General features: G+C 39.7%; 1 protein-coding gene across 2 annotated transcripts in view; it reads right to left on the bottom strand.

The window, feature by feature from the left end:
* LOC100411264 (putative adhesion G protein-coupled receptor F2P) overlaps positions 1 to 19,008 on the bottom strand; it is a 45,228-nt gene extending 26,220 nt beyond the window's left edge. For both annotated transcript variants that reach the window (XM_008994551.5, XM_078369368.1), the window contains exon 1: positions 18,797 to 19,008. The gene's annotated coding sequence lies outside the window, so the exon portion shown is untranslated. The remainder of the gene's footprint in view (positions 1 to 18,796) is intronic.
* Between the last annotated feature and the right edge of the window lie 1,700 nt (positions 19,009 to 20,708).

Raw genomic sequence — 20,708 nt, 5'->3', positions numbered from 1 at the left:
AGACAGAACTTTATCAGCCAACCAGAAGGATTTCAATCACCAGCTTGGTAAGCTGACAGTCTGCGGCTGCTACTTGCATAATTAGGCTTTGTAATGAATTACTGAGATTTCAAGTGAGATTTCACAAAGTGCTGTAGAAATTCCCAGACAGAAGGTGGGTATTCACTTCAGATGATCTCAGGGGTGGAAGATCTCAGTGTCTGTCATTAACCATCCCACTGCTTTCCCTTCAATCCATCCCTCCTGCCTGAATACAGACATTATGGAAGGGAAATGAAAAATAAAACAAACAGATCCCTCCTGCCTGAATACAGACATTATGGAAGGGAAATGAAAAATAAAACAAACAGTTGTTGTCTGTTTATTCTTTAGGAACGCAGAGCTGAAACTACTTTTTTTTTTTTTTTTTTTTTTGAGACAGAGTATCGCTCTTGTCGCCCAGGCTGGAGTGCAGTGGCATGATCTCGGCTCACTGCAACCTCCGCTTCCCGGGTTCAAGCGATTCTCCTGCCTCAGCCTCGCAAGTAGCTGGGACTACAGGTGTGCACCACCACGCCCAGCTAATTTTTTGTATTTTTAGTAGGGATGGGGTTTCACCGTGTTAGCCAGATGGTATTGATCTTCTGACTTTGTGATCCACCCGCCTCGGCCTTTCAAAGTGCTGGAATTACAGGCGTGAGCCACCGTGCCTGGTCACCTTTTTTTTTTTTAGGTATGTCATATGGCTTGTTTAAAATAAGAACGAGCTTCCCGGGTGATCTTTGGGGTTTTTGTTTTTTTTTTTTTTTGAGACTCAGTTTTGTTCTGTCACCAGGCTGGAGTGCAGTGGTGCAATCTTGGTGAAAGAGCTGATCTTTGAATAGGGTTTAATTTTTTCAGAGCATTTTCACATACTGGCATACCTAGGAGATACTGTATGTTCAGTTCCAGACCACCATAATAATGTAAGATTGCAATAAAACAAGTCAAAAGAATTTTTTGGTTTCCTAGTGTAAAAGTTGTGAGTACACTATACTGTTGTCTATTAAGTATGCAACAAGAGCATTATGTCTAAAACAAGTACATACCTTCCTGAAAAAAATTTTTATTGTTAAAAGTTGTTAACAACCATCTGAGCCTTCAGCATGTCTTCATCTTTTTCCTGGTGGAAAGTCTTGCCTCAGTGTTGATGGCAGGTGGCTAAAGCAATTTCTTAAAATATGACCACAATGATGTTCTCCACATTGACTGACTCTTCTTTTCATTAAAGAGTTCTCTGTAGCATGTTACGTTGTTTGATAGCAGAACTTCTTTTAAAATTGGAGTCAATCCTCTCAAAGCCTTCTGTTGCTTTATCAACTAATAATGTAATATTCTAAATTCTTCGTTGATATTTTGACAATGTTCACCGCACCTTCACCAGCAGTAGATTCCACCTGAAGAAACTGCTTCCTTTTCTGATCCATAAGAAGCAACTGCTCATCTGCTAAAGTTTTTCGTGTGGTTGCAGCAATTCAGTCATATCTTCATGCTTCACTTCTAAATCTAGTTCTCTTGTTAGTTTTACCACATTTACATTACTGTCTCCCTCCACTGAAGTCTTAAACACTCAAAGTCATTCATGAGGGTTGGAATCAACTTATTTCAAATTCCAATTAATGTTGATATTTTTATGTCCTCCCATGAATCATGAATATTCTTAATGGCATCTAAAATGACAAATCCGCCAGGTGCAGTGGCTCATACCTGTAATCCCAGCACTTTGGGAGGCCAAGTGGGCAATCACCAGAGGTGAGGCATTTGAGACCAGCCTGGCCAACATGGTGAAATGCTGTCTCTACTTAAAAAAAAAAAAAAAAAAATCTGTGTGTGGTTTTGGGTGCCTATAATCCCAGATACTTGGGAGGTTGAGGCAGGAGAATCACTTGAATTTGGGAGGCAGATCGCACCATTGCACCTAATCTGGGCAACAAAAGCAAAACTCTGTCTCAAAAATAAAATAAGATAAAATGAGAAATACTTTCAAGAAGATTTTCAATTTACTTTGCCTAGATCTATCAGAGGAATCACTGTCTATGGCAGCTATAGACTTACAAAATGTATTTCTTAAATAATAAGACTTTAAAGTCAAAATGACTCCTTAATCCATGGGCTACAGAGTGCATGTTATCTTAGCAGGCATAAAAGTAACATCAATCACCATGTACATTTTCATCAGAGCTCTATGAGTGACCAAATGCATTGCTCATTGCTATAAACTATAATATTTTAAAAGGAATCTTTTCATCTGAGCAGAAGATCTCAACACTGGGCTTAAATATTCAGTAAACCATGCTATAAACAGATGTGCTATCATCCAGGTTTTGTTAGTCCATATGATTATAGAGCACAAGCATTGCAGATTTAGCATAATTCTTAAGGGCCTTAGGATTTTCAGAATGCTAAATGAGCATTGGCTTCTATGCAAAGTCATCAACTGCATTAGCCCCCAACAAGAGAGTCAGCCTGTCCTTTGAAGTTTTGAGACCAGTCACTGAATTCTCTTCAGCTATGAAAGTCCAAGATGTCATCTTCTTCAATAGAAGGCTCTTTTGTCTCCACTGAAAATTCATTGTTTAGTGTAGCCACCTTCATCCAGATCTTCTGGTTAACTGGCTGCAGCCTCTCTATCAGCACTTGCTGCCTCACCTTGCATTTTCATGTTGTAGAAATGGATTCTTTCCTTAAACCTCATGAACCAGCCTCTGTTAGCTTCAGATTTTTCTTTTGCAGCTTCCTCACTTCTCTCAGCTTTCATAGAATTGAAGAGAGTTAGAGCCTTGCTCAGGATTAGGCTTTGGTTTAAGGGAATGTTGTGGCTGGTTTGATCTATCTAGATCTTTCAAACTTTCCCCATAGCAGTAAGTCTGTTTTGCATTCTTATCATTCATGTGTTCACTACAGCATCACTTTCAATTTCCTCCAAGAACATTTTCTTAGCATCTACAAGCTGGCTAACTGTTCGGCCCAAGAAGACTAGTTTTCAGCCTGTCTCAGCTTCAACATGTCTTCCTCATTAAGGTTCATTCTTTCTAGCTTTTGATTTAAGGTGAGGGACAAGCAACTCTTCCTTTCACATGCACACTTAGAAGCGTTCCCACAGTAACACCAGTCTCACAGGACGGATTGTGATTCTCGTTTCTGGACCCAGCCCAAAGGTGAGATTGTTATTCCTTTCCCTGGACCCAGCCAACAGGAGAGATGTTGACTCTAATATCTGGACCTAATCAACAGGTAAGATGGTAAAACTCATACATGGACAAGGGTCACAGAAAAGATTGTGTCTCTCCAGCCTATACAGAGCCATCAGGTGGGATTGTGACTCTTATTTCTTGACACAGCCCAAAGGTGAGATTGTGATTCTCTTACTTACCAGCCAACTGGTAGGACTGTTATTAATTGGCCTAATTTTAATATTGTGTCTCAGGGAATAGCAAGGCCTCAGGATAGGAAGAGAGATAGCTGGTCAGTGGAACAGTCAGAATACACACAATCTTAAGTTCACCAGCTAATATGGGTGTTTATGGCACCCCAAAAGAATTACAATAGTAACATAAATGATCACTGTTCAACGATCACCATAACAGATATGATATGAAAAAGTCTGAAATATAAGAATGACCTTAATGTGACACAGAGACACTAAGTGAGCACATGCTGTTGGAAAAATGACACCAGCAGACATGCTCAATGCCAGGTTACCACAAACCTTTAATTTGTAAAAAATAAAATAAAAATAAAAATAATGCAATATCTATAAATTGCAATAAAGCAAAGTGCAGTAAAATGAGTTATGCTTGTGTAACTTTCATCTTGATGTCAAAATAGTTTTGTGAGGTAGGCATAGAAGGCATAATTTTTCCTCTTTCATCAAAGAAGAATTTGTGATTCGGATGTTAAGTGGTTTTCTCAAGGTCATACCTCAAGTTATTGGAAGAATCAGATTCTCTTTTGACTCCTGATTCAAGCCTCTTTTAACTATATCATACTTTCCAGGTACTTCTGTCTGTCCTCATTGGACGGGCAAAGGGCTGGTCATCATCTCTAGCAAAAATAAGAAGAGGAAGAAGAAGGAGAAGGAGGAGGAGGAGGAGGGGAGGGAGATGGGAGGAGGGGAGGAGGGGGAGAGAGAGGAGGGAAAGGGGAAAGGAGAGATGGAGGGGGAGGAGGAAAGGGGGATGGGAGGAGGGGAAGAGGAGGAGAAGAGGGGGAGAAGAAGGAGTGGGAAGGGGAGGAGGGGGAGAGGGAGGAAAGGGAGGAGGAGGGGGAGGTGGATGGGAGGGAGGAGGTAATGGGAGGAGGGGGAGGAAGGGGAGAGGGAGGAGAGATGGGAAAGGGGTGAGTAATTCCCTCCTCTGGCCTCCTGCCTCCTCAGGCCTATGGATCACAATGTGTTTCCACTCCTGCAGTTCCCTGTTGCTTGCCTTGTTGAGTCCTTTAGCCCTGCCCTGTACCTTTGTTTAAAAAAAAAACACCTCTTCATTAAGGGAGAGGGGAAGGGAAAGAGAAGAATAAGAAGAAGGAAGAGGAGGAGGAGGGGAAGGGGAGGGATGGCAGGGGGAGGAGGAAGAAAAAAAGGAGGAAGAGGAGGAGGAGAGAAGGAAAAGGAAGGGGAAAAGGAAGAAAAAGAAGAAGGGGAAGGGGAGGGAGAAAGAGAGGGAGAGGGAAAATTGGAAGAAATAAGAAGAAGGGGGAAAGAGAAGAAGACTAAAGATGTGGTTTTCATCATCCCAAGTGTACATTTTAACAGGGATTTTCTAAAGGCAACCTCTCCAGCAGTAGGAAATACAGGCATTATCTCAGGTCAGTTGATCAAATTTTTGACAATCAGGCTGACTCTCCATGTTCCAGAACTACCTACTCATGTTTGGGGAAGCCCTCAGTTTTCTCCAGAATCCCAGTTTTTTAAACTACAAATTGGCTGGGGGCAGTAGCTCATGCCTGTAATCCCAGAACTTTGGGAGGGGGAGGTGGGTGGATAGCTTTGAGCTCAGGAGTTCAAGACCAGCCTGGACAACATGGCAAAACCCTGTCTCTATAAAAAATACAAAAAATAGCCATGCATGGTGGCTCATGCCTACAATCAGGAGGCATGCCAGCTACTCAAGAGGCTGAGCCTGGAGGATCACTTGAGCTCAGGAAGTGGAAGTTTCAGTGAGCTAAGATCATGCCACTACACTACAGCCTGGGAAACAGAGTGAGACTCTGAAAAAAAAAAAACTTTAAATCATGTTCATTGGTTCCTGTTAGGATTAGCCGGCTTCTCTAAAGCTTCTGCATTGGACACTTTCCATTTATGTATGCAGGTTTCAAGTGATGCCGGGAAATAGATGGTGACTCACATCTGAAATATAAACAGTAAATAAGGATGAGCGTGTACAGTTGGCATCTGTGTCCGGTACTTGGTGAAGGTGTGCCCGAGCCTCATCCACCTTGTGACTCACCAAAAAACCAAAGAATTTCACCTGACTGTCAGAGGCTGCCAGGAAACTAGGAAAATATAAAAAACTGGATAAGGAACTTTAAATAACCAGGCAAAGCCAAACTTTTACGGCACTTGCGGTACTTCTACAACTGTGTCATATAGAAATAACTTGAAGCACAGAAAAAAGCAAAAGGTATAAGGCTGCTGATGGCAGTTGTATACAGAGTAGCAAAAAAAGAATATGGAAACAGTATGGATGCAAAACAATAATAAAGTGGATAATAAACTATTACAAATCTACATAAATATGCAAACATTAAAAACCTTTATGAAGTACTTTGATAATATATTAGTATGAGATAGCAGTATTCTATTATCAAACATTATTATATTATTTTATAATATGAATAGGAAAAGCAGTCTATCAGATGCTCATCCATAGAAAAACACTAGTGGAATTTCTCACCTACCTGGTGATAAATTATAGAAAATTTTCAGCATCTAACAAAACATTGAAATCACTTTAGTTGCAACAAAATGAGAAAATAGACAATTCGAAACTATTAAAGGAAAGAAATCAAAAATTCTGAAATGGAGTAGAGTGTAGTAGCAGAGCACAGATCCTAAAGTTTATTCTCTTTTTCTGTTCCCCATAACTATACTATAGAGTAGACAAAATCTTCAGAAATGTGACTAATACCTAGAAACCTAGAAAGAAGTAAAATACGACAATTATTTTGTTTTTCCACATCTAACGAATGGATTTGAGAATTGGATGTTAGGGATACACTGTTAAATGGGGACAGGAAACAGTGAAACTGCCTCTTTCTGGTAGAAATGAAGACTCTAGGGCTATACCTGGAGTCAAAGAAACAACCCAGAACCTTAAGACATCTGCCATTGGCATACACAGCCCACGGAAATGGAACAAACCTGATACTATGCATTTAACAAAATCTCAATATCAGAGAGCTGAGCCCAGGTGAGTGGGTTGCCCCCATTTGCCCCCTATCACCCATTGGAGTTATTCTCTGTTCTTCCACATCCTACCCTCTGCCCAAGAAGCTGGCTTCTGCAGACTGTCTTGACTCTGGCTTCCAGTTGGAATATTCCGATGGGAGTCACTGGCAGGAGATTAGAGAGTGGGAGGATACAGAGATGAGGAGATGTATTCATTCTCTCTCCCTGCATGGTCACATTCCTGGCAGTGGCTGCTTTTCTCTGACTGCAGTTCCTGTTAGGCATTCTCTCACATGCCTTAGTTGGCACCTGGCCCTAGTAATTCCCTTCTCTGGGCTGCCCCCCTCCCACCCCCTAGCCCACCCCCACCATACCTCCCACACCCCGCCTACAGATCTCAATGGCTTTCCACTCCTGCAGCATCCTTTTGCTCGCTTTGTTGGGTCCTTTAGCCCTGCCTATAACCTTATTTAAAAAAAAAAAAAAACTCTTCATTAAATTTACTTCAGTTTCTTCTTTTCAGCTAAATCTTTTTCAGGAAAATCCTATTGAGTTGAGAATGCTGGCTATTTGTTCCTGGGAGCTTGCCCGGTATACCAGGTGTCAGTGCTGCTGCAGAGCTCCTCTTGTTCCTGCTCTTCCCTTACACTGCAGAAAAGTAGATAAAGCACAAAATACCCAGACCTCAAACCTTATCCTGGTAAAGAATGAAGTAGTGCCAGATATGGATACAGAGGAGTCAAGAAGTCGCCTACTGTGCATCAGAGTAATTTACACGTGAGCAAGATAAAAGGAGATGCATCCTACAATGTGAACATATTATAGAGAAGTGTTTTGAAGAAAAACAAAGAAGCAGAGCTTGTGTCAATGAACCCAACATAAAAGTATCACATACATATGCACATACACATACACATAACAAGGAAATTCTTCAAAATTAGTTTAAGATACAGAACAAGATAATATGAGCATGTTTTTTATTACACATGAGTTCAAAGAAGATAAAATAACAGATGAAGATAACACTTAAAAAGTCCAAATACCATCATGAAATCATAAATTAATTAGGAGTTTGAAGCAAAGAGACATCAATAGAAGCAAAGCATCAATATAAAGTGAAGATTTGAGGTAATCCAGCAGAAATATTTTAATGACATGATCAGATTTCCTTTTAGAAAGATTATTTTGCCAACAATGCAGTGGGTAAGTCAGAAGGCAGAGGCCAGAACCGGGACATCAGTGAAGAAGCCATTATTTAGTCCAGGTAAAAAATAACAAGGACCCAAACCAAGGCAATGGCAGGGAGATGGATACAAAGAAGAAAAATGATGGGGCCTGATGTCCAAATGAGCAAGAGGGAGGAGTGAAGAGCAGAGGATATAATTAAGCTTCGAGAAAAAGACAATAGTTTGCGGGGGGAAAGCATATGTGAAAAGGTAGCAGAAAGAGATGATGATATTGATATTTTTAAACTGTTTTGAAGCTGTTAATAAGGAGATGAAATAGAGAAGTAGGAGCAAGTCTGGAAACAGAAAAATAAGGGAGTTAAGCTGATATTTAGGTAGCATTTAGCCTAAAATATTTGTTTTGAGATATGTGTATTTTCATTATGCAAATTTTTCCCTGAAGCACTTCTATTCATATTTCAATAGACTTTATCTTGCTTTTTCTGTAAAAGCCATGTGGCTATCACAACTGTAGGACACATTGTGCCCTGGTGCCTTCTACTTCTGCAAAAGCACCGCAGCATTACATCAGTCACATGAGTGAAGACTTGAAAATGAGAACGCCCAACATAAATACATAATAGTTCTAAAAATACATGCAAATATATATTTGTATGTATAACCAGTTGTTATGGATAGCTTATAACAGTTCATCTCAAAAGAATGATTTCTGACCTATAGATGTTTCTAAAAACTTTAAATTTGAATGTTTACATAGTATGAACTATAATAACTGTGCTCATTGATAAGTTACAACTATTTCCTTTTTGACAAAATGAGGATATTGAAGTGAGAAATTTTAGGTAGCATCTCTACTCTGATCACATGGCAGTAGAGGGATTAAAAAAGTGGACCTCTTGCCTCAGTGGCTTAAACAATTACACTAAAATATGTGTACTCACCCAATCAGTGATCTTTTAAAGTCATTTTGCAAGTTGTAGTTTCAGATTATTATGAATTTTAGCTCCAGCCCATGTTAGGCATGTTCTCTCTCTCTTTCAGTAGACATAGATATGGGAGAATTATGAATCACTATTTGTCATTAATTGCTTTATAAATGAAGAGATTAAAATGCCCCCAAATGGATGTTCAAGAGTGAAAAGCAATATGAAAATAAGGGGCTATCTAACTGCTAAAACCAAAAGATATTTCCATCCTTTCCAGTTCTCCATATTGAAGCCGCATTTCCTCCTTTGGTCCTTACTTTTTACATTCTTGCTAGTATTACATCTCTTTTCTCTGTTTGCTTTACTTCTTGCTGGAATGTATCCTTTCCAACTTTTTAAATGAACAACTGTGGTTGAGAACTCTCTTAATCTTGGTATGTCTGAAAATACTGTATTTTACAAATGAGAAAATGGTCAAGATATCAGTGTTTCTATTCAAAGGGTGACTGGTTTACAGTTTGGTTCTTGAGCAGGAACAGAGTTTTGCACCAAAGAAGTTTTGAAATGGCTTTTCTGGCATGAGATTCCAGAAGAACAGCACTAAAAAGAACTGAGACACAGAGGCTCAGGAAAGGAGAGCATTTCAGAGGCATAGCCAGCATGTTGAAGGAAGGTATGGCCCTTTGAATAAACCAAAAAAGAATACATACTTAAAATCTAAACCTAAAACAAGTACACACAGATCATGACTGTGTCCAGCAGCCATGAAACTATCAAGGCACAAATGCAAATGTTTGTTTTTGTTTTTGCTTTATTTCTTCCTTTTATGTTTGTTTGTTTGTTTGTTGCATTATAACCCATGCAAGGTAACACATAGACTTTCAGTTTAAACTAGGTCTCTTATAATCCATTCAGAATTTCCTCCTTCTATTCCTCTTTCTTTCTCTCCTGGGCTGATATTCAGGTATCAGGAGAAAGACATCCATAGATGAAGTCTGCATGGTGGTAGCTTCTGCCGAGATGTATAATCATTGCTGGCCTTTGGGCATCAGTACTCAGCCCTGCTTTGCCCGCACCCAAATAGCCATTTCCCACTCTCCTTTCTGGTAGCCAGGTCCACGTACATTGCATGGATTCTTTGTTTTCTCAATGGCCAAAGACTCTCTGCCTGGGTCAGGCCTGGTCTCCACTTCTCAGGGGTATGGGAAACTGCCCATCCCTCATTCTGTGCTCTTCCTTCTCTCTCTTCTTCCTCTGATTTCTTCAGAACTCTGATTTCTTCAAAGCCCAGTTCTTGCTACAGGAAGTCCAGTTTTTCTTTAGGAACCAGCTGAAAACATGTCACGACTTGGGCATTTGGCATCAGCGTTAGGCCTCTCCTGTCTTTCCTTAGCAGTTCCTCCCCACCAAAGCACACGATTCACAGCCCCCCAGAACAGCTCTGGGCATGGGCATGGATACCAGTATCTGGATCATCTCTTAAAATCGTGGGTGTGTGTGTGTGTGTTTCTGTCTGTTTGTCTCATTGCTATAGAAGAATAGGCCAATGAAGAGGTATCTTCTCTGAACATTATTTTTAAGTCCTGAACTCTCTACCTCAAAGGATTATTAAAGGCTTTTGTGATACACAACCAAAGAAGAAATTCCTAAGTACCCAAAACTCAATTCCCACCCAGGCTTTTGTTCTTGTATAAACACCAGGCCTAAGAGGTGTTCCAAATACTGGAAAAAAATATATAGGGATTTGGGGCAAGGAAGAAGAGTTTTCCTCCTTGTATGAGAAAGGGAAGAGGTTATACAAACTCCCTACGTATCGGCTCCTATACCACCCATGCCTGTAGAAGTGAGAAGATATTCATGGTGACTCAATGTGTGGGGAGAACTGAACTTTTAGAGCTAAGGCATTAAAGACCATCATAAAATCTCTCTGTGCCCAAGCTTGCACAGAAAGAATAGTGCCACTCTCTTCCAGCTGCAATGATGACTTGAGACTGCTTTAGACTCACAGAATTCTTACCGGATCTTTGACAGGAGATAGCCTCTCCAAACACAACACCAAGATGGAATTTCCTGCAAAACTATTTGTAGGAAATCAAAGGGCGGTAGGGAGTGCTCGTCCTATTAACTGATTTATAACTGATTTAGAATCTTTGAGGAAATGTGATATTGTAAAAACCAGATGTGTTATGAGATAAAATTTATACCTGCTGCAACTAGAACATTATGCCAGCAGTGACCTTCATAGTATTTGCTAATACACATCATCTAATGCAGAGAAACTTTTACAAGTCCCTACTCTAATATGGACAGGAATTTTGTTTTTGTTATCAAATATATTTAATTTGTATTTTGCACTACACACCTTTCAAATTAACAAAGACCAATTCTCTGTTATTTCATGCTTTTAAAATAGATATAACTTGAAAAAACAGCCATCATAATAAGCAATGGCTTTGTCTTATCAACAGCCAGATGTTCTCAAAGTCAGCAGTTCAGGACTCACTTTGCATTTCTGTTGGAGGAATACACTGGACTCCCATTATCATTATTACATTTATTTCCATAACCACCCCCTCAGCCCATCCATGCCTATCTGGAAACTGCTTACCCTGTCCATGTTTCCTGTGTGTGCAGCCAGCTGAATGTTATACCTGGCCAGAGCTGACTGCATTAGGGCATGGTAGCTGATCCAACTGGATCTATCCATCCTCACCTTAGGAATTTTGAAATTTGGACAAGAGAAAAGAGATGGGACTCACTCTCTTTGCCAAGAGAAGCTGAGAAACCCAGCAATCCATGGCAGTAACACATTGGGATTCCCAGAGAGCTTTTAAAATACACTAGTGCCTGGGCCCCACTTCAGAACCACTGAAGTCAGAATTTCTGCGGGTGAGGCTCAGACACTAATATGTTGCTCCAAACTTTTTATCTTAAATAATTTAATTACCACTGAAAAATTGAAAGAATAGAACAGTGAATACTTACATATCCCTTCACCTAGATTGTGCTGTTAACATTTAGGATAAGTGATCTTTTAAATTCTACAGGTGATATTAATATACAGAAGCGAGGAAAAACCCTAGGTGATATTAGTATGTGATTGAAAACAACCCAACTGTAGAAAGAAGGACAGAGCAAAAGGAAGCAGATGTAAGATGGGCAAAGATCACAAAGAGAATCCTGAGGCCACTTGGACCCATGTCTCATGCCCTGGGTTCTATGAGATCTCCAAGTATTATTAAAATAAAATCACCTTTGGAGCTTTAGCTAAGGAGTTGTTCATTGCAGTCAAAAGATTCAAGAATAATATGTAGAGGCAGTAGTTTCTATAGCCTCATCCCTAAGTAAAAATAAAATCTGGGGTTTTACTGGCCTGAGAGATGGCTTTTATGTCAAGAGAAACACATAAAAATAATAAACCCAGAAGCCATCAATTCCCAATATAATGGGACTAATAGACTATGTGCTAAACTATGGTTTTTTGGAAGTAGCCACTGTCTCCGAAGGTAGACTATCTCCCACTAGTGAATTAAGTCAAATATCACACACACAACAGCAATACTAAGCAGGAAAGGTGGACAGGGGCCTGGTCTGCCCCTATCACTGACCCATATCACTGACATGGATTAGAATTACCAGAATGTGCTGATGATAAAGAAGACTAATTTTCAGTTGTTTTATTACCCTTTAGACATATTTAGAAATATTATTCTTATAGAAACTGCACCCCATTAATACTTGAACCCAGGGCACATGACTTCCATTGACAACCGCTGTGCTCTCCTCCCATGTCCAATTTTAGAAAGAGCCACCAGTTACCTCACCTTGGGCTGTCCCCCGATCTCATTATCTGTGAATAAGAGTTCTGATTTCTGTTTACAAGTTTCTATTCATTTTTCCAAAAAAGATAAGGTTGTTTGTAACTCTGTATTATGCAAATATTGTTAGAATGGGATTGTAGCTATATGATTTTAGGATACCATCCCTAATGACATAAGGAACGAGTTTTGTGGTTTTTTTAAGGCTAACCACTTGCCCAGAAATATATTTGAAGTTACATATTTGAGCTACCAATAAGTGGATTTTTCCAAACTATAGGACTATGAATGAATTTTGAAAGAGGAAATGTAATATACCAAAAGTAATATGAGAAAAATTCAAGCCTCTCTCTTTTATCTGTAAGTTCACTTTAAGAGGGAATTCAACAGCCAAACCCAGCAAGCAGAAGAAAGGATGCCAGTGATTGAAGATCAACTTAATGAAATAAAGTGTGAGGACAAGATTGAGAAAAAGGAATGAAAAGAAACAAAGCCTCCAAGAAATACGGGACTATGTGAAAAGACCAAACCTATGTGTGATTAGTGTAACTGAAAGTGATAGGGAGAATAAAACCAAGTTGGAAAACACACTTCACGATATTATCCAGGACAATATCCCCAAACTAGAAGACAAGCCAACATTCAAATTCAGGAAATACAGAGAACACCACAAAGCAAATCCTTGAGAAGAGCAACCCCAAGACACATAATTGCCAGATTCACCAAGGTTGAAATGAATTAAAAATGTTAAGGGCAGCCAGAGAGAAGTTCGGATTACCCACAAAGAGAAGCCCATCAGACTCACAGCAGATCTCTCTGCAGAAACGCTACAAGCCAGAGGAGAGTAGGGGACCAATTTCATCATTCTTAAAGAAAAGAATTTTCAACCCAGAATTTCATATCCAGCCAAACTAAGTTTCATAAGTGAAGGAAAAATAAAATCCTTTATGGACAAGCAAATGCTGGGAGATTTTGTCACAACCAGGCCTGCCTTACAAGAGCTCCTGAAGAAAGCACTAATCATGGAAAGGGACAACTGGTACCAACCACTGCAAAAACGTACCAAACTGTAAAGACCATAACTCTATGAAGAAACTGCATCAACTAATGGGCAAATAACCAGCTAGCATCATAATGACAGGATCAAATTCACACATAACAATATTAACCTTAAATGTAAATGAGCTAAATGCCCCAATTAAAAGACACAGACTGGCAAATTGGATAAAGAGTCAACACCCATTGGTATGCTCTATTCAGGAGACCCATCTCATGTGAAAAGAAACACATAGGCTCAAAGGGTTGAAGGCATATTTACCACGTGAATGAAAAGCAATAATAATAATAGGAGTTACAATCATACTCTTTAATAAAACAGACTTTAAACCAACAAAGATCAAAAAAGACAGAAAAGGGCATTACATAATGGTAAAGGGATCAATGCTACAAGAAGAGCTAACTGTCCTAAATATATATGCACCCAATAAAGGAGCACCCAGATTCATAAAGCAAGTTCTTAGAGACCTACAAAGAGACTTAGACTCCCACACAATAATAGTGAGAGTCTTTAACACCCCACTGTCAATATTGGACAGATCAATGTGACAGAAAATTAACAAGGATATTCAGGTCTTGAACTCAGCTCTGGACCAAGGGGACCTAATAGACATCTATGGAATTCTCCACCCCAAATCGACAGAATATGCATTATTCTTAGCACCACATCATACTTATTCTAAAACTGACCACAAAATTGGGAGTAAAACACTCCTCAGCAAATGCAAAAGAATAGAAATCATAACAAACAGTCTCTCAGACCACAGGGCAATCAAATTAGAACTCAGGATTAAGAAACTCACTCAAAACCGCACAACTATATGGAAACTGAACAACCTGCTCCTGAAGAACTACTGGGTAAATAACGAAATTAAGGCAGAAATAAATAAGTTCTTTGAAACCAGTGAGAACAAAGACACAACATACCAGATCTCTGAGACACAGCCAAAACAGTGTTTAGAGGGAAATTTATAGCACTAAATGCCCACAAGAGACAGCAAGAAAGACCTAAAATCGACATTCTAATATCACAATTAAAAGAACTAGAGAAGCAAAAGCAAACAAATTCAAAAGCTAGCAGAAGACAAGAAATAACTAAGATCAGAGCAGAACTGAAGGAGATGGAGACAAGAAAGACCCTCCAAAAAATCAATGAATCCAGGAGCTGGTTTTTTTAAAAGACCAACCAAAAATAGATAGACCAAAATTTCAGGCCACTATCCCTGATGAACATCAGTGTGAAAATCCTCAGTAAGATACTGGCAAACTGAATCCAGCTTATCCACCACCATCAAGTCAGCTTCATCCCACCACCATCAAGTCAGCTTCATCCCTGGGATGCAAGGCTGGTTCAACATGCCAAATCAATAAATATAATCTATCACGTAAACAGAACCAATGACAAAAACCACACGATTATCTCAATAGATGCAGAAAAGGCCTTCAATAAAATTCTACAGCCTTTCATGCTAAAAACTCTCAATAAACTAGGTATTGATGGAACATGTCTCAAAATAATAAGGGCTATTTATGGCAAACCCACAGCCAATATCATAATGAATGAGCAAAAGCTAGACGCATTCCCTTTGAAAACTGGCACAAGACAAGGATGCCCTTTCTCACCACTCCTATTCAACATAGTATTGGAAGTTCTGGCCAGGGCAATCAAGCAAGGGAAAGAAATAAAGGGTATTCAAATAGGAAAAAAGGAAGTAAAATTGTCTCTGTTTGCAGATGACATGATTGTATATTTAGAAAACCCCATTCTCTGAAAGCTGATAAGCAACATCAGCAAAGTCTCAGGATACAAAATCAGTGTGCCAAAATCACAAGCACCCTATAAACCAATAACGGACAGAGAGCCAAATGATGAGTGAACTCCCATTGACAAGTGCCACAAAGAGAATAAAATACCTAGGAATACAACTTACAAGGGATGTGAAGGACCTCTTCAAGGAGAACTACAAACCACTGCTCAAGGAAATAAGAGGACACAAACAGATGGAAAAACATTTCTGGCTCATGGATAAAAAGAATCAATATCATGAAAATGGCCATACTACTCAAAGTAATTTATAGATTCAATGCTATCCCCATCAAGCTATCATTGATTTTTTCACAGAATTAGAAAAAACTACTTTATATTTCATATGGAACCAAAAAAGAGCCTGTATAGCCCAGACAATTCTAAGCAAAAAGGACAAAGCTGGAGGTATCACATTACCTGACTTCAAGCTACACTATAAGTTTACAGTAACCAAAAGAGAGCATGGTACTGGTACCAAAACAGATATATATATACCATTGGAACAGAACAAAGGCCTCAAAAATCACATCACACATCTATAACCATCTGATCTTTAACAAACCTGACAAAAACAAGCAATGGGGAAAGGACTCCCTATTTAATATATGGTGTTGGGAAAACTGGCTAGCCATAGTCAGAAAGATGAAACTGGATCCCCTCCTTATAACTTTTACAAAAATTAACTCCAGATGGATTAAAGACTTAAACATAAGGCCTAAAACCATAAAAACCCTAGAAGAAAACGTAGGCAATACTATTCAGGACACAAGCATGGACAAAGACTTCATGATTAAAACACCAAAAGCAATGGCAACAGAAGCCAAAATTGACAAATGGGACCAAATTAAACTAAAAAGTGCACAGCAAAAGAAACTATCATCAGAGTGAACAAGCAACCTACAGAATGGGAGAAAATTTTTGCAATCTATCCATCTGATAAAGGGCTAATATCCAGAATCAACAAGGAACTCAATCAAATTTACAAGAAAAAAAACAAACAATCCCATCAACAAGTGGGCAAAGGATATGAACAGACACTTCTCAAAAGAAGACATTTATGCAGCCCACAAACATATGAAAAAAAGCTCATCATCACTGGTCATTAGAGAAATGCAAATCAAAACCATAATGAGATACCATCTCACACCAGTTAGAATGGCGATCATTATAAAGTCAGGAAACAACAGATGCTAAAGAGGATGTGGAGAAATAGGAATGCTTTTACACTGTTGGTGGCAGTGTAAATTAGTTCAACCATTGTGGAAGACAGTATGGTGATTCCTCAAGGATCTAGAACCATTTGACCCAGCAATCCCATTACCAGGAAGATACACAAAGGATTATGAATCATTCTACTATAAAGATAAATGTACATGTATGTTTACTGTGGCACTGTTCACGATCACAAAGACTTGGAACCAACCCAAATTCCCATCAATGATAAGCTGGATAAAGAAAATGTGGCACATATACACCATGGAATCTATGCAGCCATAAAAAAGGATGAGCTCATGTCCTTTGCAGGGACATGGATGAAGCTGGAAACCATCATTCTCAGCAAACTAACACAGAAACAGAAAACCAAATACCGCATGTTCTCACTCATAATTTGGAACTGAACAATGAGAACACATGGACACAGGGAGGGGAACATCACACACAAGGGCCTGCTGGGTGGTGGGTAGCTAGGGGAGGAATAGCATTAGGAGAAATAACTAATGTAGATGACTGGTTGATGGGTGTAGCAAACCACCATGGCATGTGTACACCTATGTAACAAACCTGCCTGTTTTGCCCATGTATCTCAGAACTTAAATAATAATAAAATAAAATTTAAAAAATAAAAATAAAGAGCTCTCAGTTTCAGAGAGGATTAGTTAATTTCTTGGATTCATTCAGCAAGTAATTATTAATTATCTACTGTCTGCCACGCACTATTCTAGGTCCTAAGAATACAGCAATAAATGAGTCGGCAGTCCCTGCTTGTAGTGAGCCCAGAACCTATAGGAATAAGTAAAAATGCAGTAAGTCAGAAGGTAGTAAGTCCTACAGGAAGAAAGAAAGAAATAAAGCAGAGAAGGGGAACAGGAATATTGGAGGTTGAGGGAAAGGAGGTAGGAGTGTTGCAAGTTTAAACAGGATAAGCCAAAACATGAAAAATGTAATTAAGTAAACTATGCAGATAACTGGGGAAAGATAACTCCAGGCAGAAGAAACAGTCAATGCAAAGGTCTGAAGCCAGGAGCATATGTACAAGGAAAAGCAAGAGGCCTGTATTACTAGAGCACAGGGCATGGGGGACAGAAGGGAGGGGTTAGAGTAGAAGTAAATGAGATCAGAGAAATGACTGCAGCCACAATGTGTAGGGCCTTATTAGAAAAAAAAAAAAAGGAAGAAGAAGAAAGAAAAACACACATTTTGTCAAATCCCAAAGGATAAACTTTTTTTTTTTTTTTTTTTTTTGAGGGAGTCTCCCTCTGTTGCCCAGACTGGAATGCAGTGGTGTGATCTTGGCTCACTGCAACCTCTACCTCCCTGGTTCAAGCAATTCCCCTGCCTCAGCCTCCTGAGTAGCTGGAATAACAGGCACACACCAACACGCCAGGCTAATTTTTTTTTGTATTTTTAGTAGAGATGGGGTTTCACCACGTTGGCCAGACTAGTCTCGAACTCCTGACCTCAGGCAATCCGCCACCTCAGCCTCCCAAACTGCTGGGATTTCAGGCGTGAGCCACCGCGCCTGGCCAGGATAAACATTTTTAAGCAAAACTAAACTTTTAAAACTCACGTTCAACAGATACTGACAATCTTTCAGAAAAAAGAAAGGAATAAATTTCAATTATGCTCCTTTAAGAAATAGTATAAAAGACAGGGAGTGTAGCTGCATCCCCACAATACAAAGAATAACACAACGAAGAAGATGGGGAGTGTAGCTGCATCCCCACAATACGAAGAATAACAAACAAAGACAATCTTCAGAACTGAGAGAAGTCTCCTCAAAGTTTACCATCCTCTTGAGAAAGTCTCATCTGAGAAGAATGTGTAAGGCCAACAGTTTTCATTGCTGTAGGTTGGTCGTTGGTGCAGGACTTTTTGAGAAGGTATGAAAATATTCCTCAGTTTCACGAAGGATTTGAGGCTAAGCGACACTTTCATAATAAGCCAAAATTGTAGATAAAACATTACAAGGTCTGATGAGTGAAAATAATGATAAAAATGTTCATTAACTCTTGTATTTACACCCCATCACTTGCAGATTATCAAAACAAAAAGTTAATTAGAGATTCCCATTTCCTGTATTCTGATCTTTGGATAAAATTAGTGGAGCACAGAAGAACAGAGAAGAATAAATGAAAACAAAAATATACAGACTTGTGGTATTACTATATTATAAAGTGCCTAAAAGTTAGCAAATTTCTTATTCACTGTATATGTTCGCTTATTCACTGTATAAATTCACTTATTGACTACATATGTTACTAATTAAACCCCAAATTACCAAAGCCTCACAAATACAGACTCATAAGTGGCTGCTCATCTCTAAAATTCCTCTCCAAAGAAAGTCACTGGAAGGAGAAGGAGGACCTGGGACTACTCACTGTAGCTGGCCAAAGTCACCGGCAAATTTGCCCCACACCCTGGCAGCTGGAGATGTGGGCATTAGTGGCTTTCCTCTGTCATATCTTGCTACAGATCAGCAGGCTGGGCTCTGGTACGTATGAGAGTCAAGTTAGCACCGAATGGCAGCTCCCCAGGCTGAGGCAGTCAGGCTGGGCGCCCTGCGCTCCCACAGGCAGTCAGCCCCATGTGCAGGGGTGCTGCAGCCTGACAGACAAGTCCTGCATGGGAGTAGCTCCTGCAGTGGGAGGGGCACAGCACTGGAGAATGGATGAGTCACACTAGGTGACAGACACAAACTCTCACAAAAAGCAAATGCTCCTGTCTTGGGCAAGGGATTCAAGACTGTGAGCACAGGATGTGTGATACATGGCTGTAGCTCCTTTGTTCTTACTAATCAGTCTGAGCCTAAAGATTTGGAAATCACAAGTGCCTGTGCTTGGGGCTCTGGTACTGGCTGGCCGGCTTTCTGGTCACTAGGACTATGGTGGTATGGTTCCCAACTAGGATTGTGCTGGTGATGTTCCTATTGGTCCCCACCTGTGAGCACAAGGTAGCATTATGATTCCTCACCTCCTTATGGTCAGTGGGGCCATGCAAGTAATTCTGCATGGTGCCTGGCAATTCAGAATAGTGGTTACTTCACCAGCCTGGGTCCCTGAGTGACCATGATAAGCAGAGTTCCCTGCTAACACATGATGACCATAGGAAAAGATTATTTCTTACTATTCTTAGTCCCTGGGATTTGGGGGCTATTGGTCACCTCAGCATAATCTGCCCTATACTGACTGATACAAGGACAAAGACTCTTGTAAAGCAACATGATCAGTGACATATCTTTTTTAAAATTTGAAACACTCAAAAATTCTTTTTATATATATATATATTTAGGAACTTTTTAGCTTCCCCAATCCCATGTTTGAAAAGCTATCTCTATATTTATCTAGAGTGTGGCATTTTTCAAAATCCTCATGAAGTTCTCCTAACATAGTGAAAGGCACCCTTCTTTTTAATCCCAGTATTCTCCTTTCCTCATTTTGTTTCCTTGGCTGGTCTTGATCTTCTAGGAAGTAAACAGGGAATGATGGGAAAGTCCCCAGCTGCTATGAATACTATTTTTCTCTAATAGTGAATGCTATTTTTCTCTAATTCTAGGTTTGTGAATGCCCTGAGGGCTGAATACTTTCCTCTTAAAATCCACTCAAGTCTACTCCTCAGATGGGAAAATTCTATCTTTTAAAAAATATAGGTTGGGCACAGTGCCTCATACCTGTAATCTCAGTACTTTGGGAGGCCGAGGCAGGAAGAATGCTTGAGGCTGGGAGCTTGAGACCAGCCTGGGAAACATAACGAGACCTTGTCTCTACTTAGAAAACAATCTGTTTTAGTTCTTTGTAAATTCTGGATATCAGCCCGAACACATGGACACAGGGAGGGGAGCACTACACACTGGAGTCTGTTGAGAAGAAATAGGGGAGGGACAGCAGGGGGTGGTGGGGAGTTGGGGAGAGATAGCATCGGGAGAAATGCCAGATATAGGTGAAGGGGAGGAAGGCAGAAAATCACACTGTCACGTGTGTACCTATGCAACTGTCTTGCATGTTCTTCACATGTACCCCCAAACCTAAAATGCAATAAAAAAAGAAAGAAAAATAAATCAGCTGGGCATTATTGTGCACACCTGTAGCACCTCAGGAGGCTGAGGTGGGAGGATCACTTGAGCCCAGGAGATTGAGGCTATAGTGAGTGGAGACTGTGCCACTGCATTCGAATCAGGGTGACAGAATAAGACCTTTTCTTAAAAAAAAAAAAAAAATATATATATATGTATATATGCATATATATATGTAAATCTCTGTACATTTGCCTCAATTTTGCTATAGACCTAAACTG

Source organism: Callithrix jacchus, chromosome 4 (assembly GCF_049354715.1).
Source record: "Callithrix jacchus isolate 240 chromosome 4, calJac240_pri, whole genome shotgun sequence".
Lineage (NCBI taxonomy): Eukaryota > Metazoa > Chordata > Mammalia > Primates > Cebidae > Callithrix > Callithrix jacchus.
The sequence above is the reverse complement of the archived record's forward strand: the minus strand, read 5'-3'. Positions and strand labels throughout refer to the sequence as shown.